Source organism: Cupressus sempervirens, chromosome 7 (assembly GCF_028749045.1).
Source record: "Cupressus sempervirens isolate cs-2001-9-10 chromosome 7, ASM2874904v1, whole genome shotgun sequence".
Lineage (NCBI taxonomy): Eukaryota > Viridiplantae > Streptophyta > Pinopsida > Cupressales > Cupressaceae > Cupressus > Cupressus sempervirens.
This window is the reverse complement of record NC_143124.1, coordinates 851,958,034-851,959,787: the sequence shown is the minus strand read 5'-3', so window position 1 is coordinate 851,959,787 and position 1,754 is coordinate 851,958,034. Positions and strand designations below refer to the sequence as shown.

At 31.9% G+C, this 1,754-nt stretch overlaps 1 pseudogene; it reads left to right on the top strand.

Annotated features, from left to right (window-relative positions):
• Window positions 1–210: 210 nt before the first annotated feature.
• On the top strand, window positions 211–994 carry LOC149550106 (uncharacterized; annotated as a pseudogene).
• Window positions 995–1,754: the final 760 nt, after the last annotated feature.

Sequence of the window (1,754 nt, the reverse complement as noted above, 5' to 3'; positions counted from 1 at the left end):
CTTCCTCCCACCTTCCTAAGTATATTCTCATCCACTGAAAACTGCCAAATCCTAATCTTTTCACAGTAGATTTTTTCTCTTGAAATGTTATTTAATAGTAGAGAGACTCGTCGAGGAATATCAAGGCTAAGAGCAGCTAATAGTAGTGGAGAAGGATCTACTTATTGAGTTTACAGAATAGATTCGAAGCAAATTAGGAATTTATCAAAGATGTCTTCAATGTTGGATGTTAATGAGTCCATCTATGATGGGTGTTGGTATTATGGTTCTTTCTTCAGTCCAAAGAAGAACATTGATCTTAATGCAACCTTTAGTATCAACCTAGGTCATAGTGAGCATACTGGTTTTTATAATGGCATTTCTCAAGATGAAAAAAGCCAGCAACCCATTGCAAGGAATAAAGAGATAGTGAAAGAAGAAAGTAGTAATGGTATTAGTTCATGTTTTGAGTCAAGAGATTCTCATTTGGCTAACATCTTCGAGGGAGATGCAGAAAAGGAGGCTGAGTGTCTTGCAAGTATGTTTAGAAGTTTGGATGAAGATGGTGATGGAAGAGTTAGTTCGGATGAGATAGTGAGATTTTTGGAGAGATTAAGTTTGGACATTGCAAAGGAGGAGGTTGAATTAGCTGTGAGATCTGTGTCTGCATGTGGTAATGACTTTCTTACTGCAAATGAGTTTGGTGAGTTTTATAGAATAGTATTTATAGACAAGGAAGAGGAAGCTGAAAATATGAAGGTTGAAGAGAAGGCAATCCGTGAGGCATTTAATGTGTTTGATCAAAATGGAGATGGGTTTATTAGTGCAATAGAATTGGCTCATATTCTCTCCAGATTGGGTTTTGTGGAGGGGAAAGATTTGAGTTGCTGTGAGAGCATGATTGAGAGTGGATTATAATGGAGATGGGTTTGTGTATATTCATAAGTTCAGGCATTTAATCACCAGAACAACTTCTGATTCTCATCCATGTCTTCAATGTGTTGCTGCAGTCTAATAGCATGCCAATTTTTAAGGGAAAGAATGGAATATTTTGAAGAGTTAACAATTATCTAAAGATCTGTAATTTAGTAATCAAGTGAGCTTCCTCTTTGTGTCCTACGGGTAGCCACATTGCTTGAAATTTGTATGATCTCTTATATAGAGATATATAAATATAAGAATCTTTTTCAGTTATTCAAGTTTTGTATGTTGTAGCTTTAAATATTATAAACATTAGATCTTATCATGACCATCAGTAGAATATCATTAAAGCATCCAAAACTTTTTGCTGGGTTTTTCTAGTTAAAAGTTAGGGCAAATAAGGAATGTAAGACATTTAAAGTCACAAAACAGTTGAAAAATATATCAATAGTTATTTCATTATTTAAAAAAAATTCTGAATAAGCAGTTTGAAATAAGAAATGTATAGAGTATAAAAATTTTCAAAAAGTAAAATATTATTTGAGTTTTCAATGTAGGAAAACAAATACTGGTCAATTTCTATAATCTTTTAAAGAGTATTGAGAAATCTAAATATCTAATAATTATATTTGGGAGTAAAACTAATAAGTGTTCCAAATAAAAAGAAAACATAGATTGAGGTTTTATTTCTTACACTTATATATGAATCAACTTTGAACAAATATTAAATTTTCTTTTAGGCTGATTTCTTAGACTTGAAGGTCTGAAAATGAATCTAATATTTGAATAAGATTGATTTTTCAATTTGACAACAACAAAAAAAAGGTGTTGTCCTTTAGAAAGCTATACTCTAA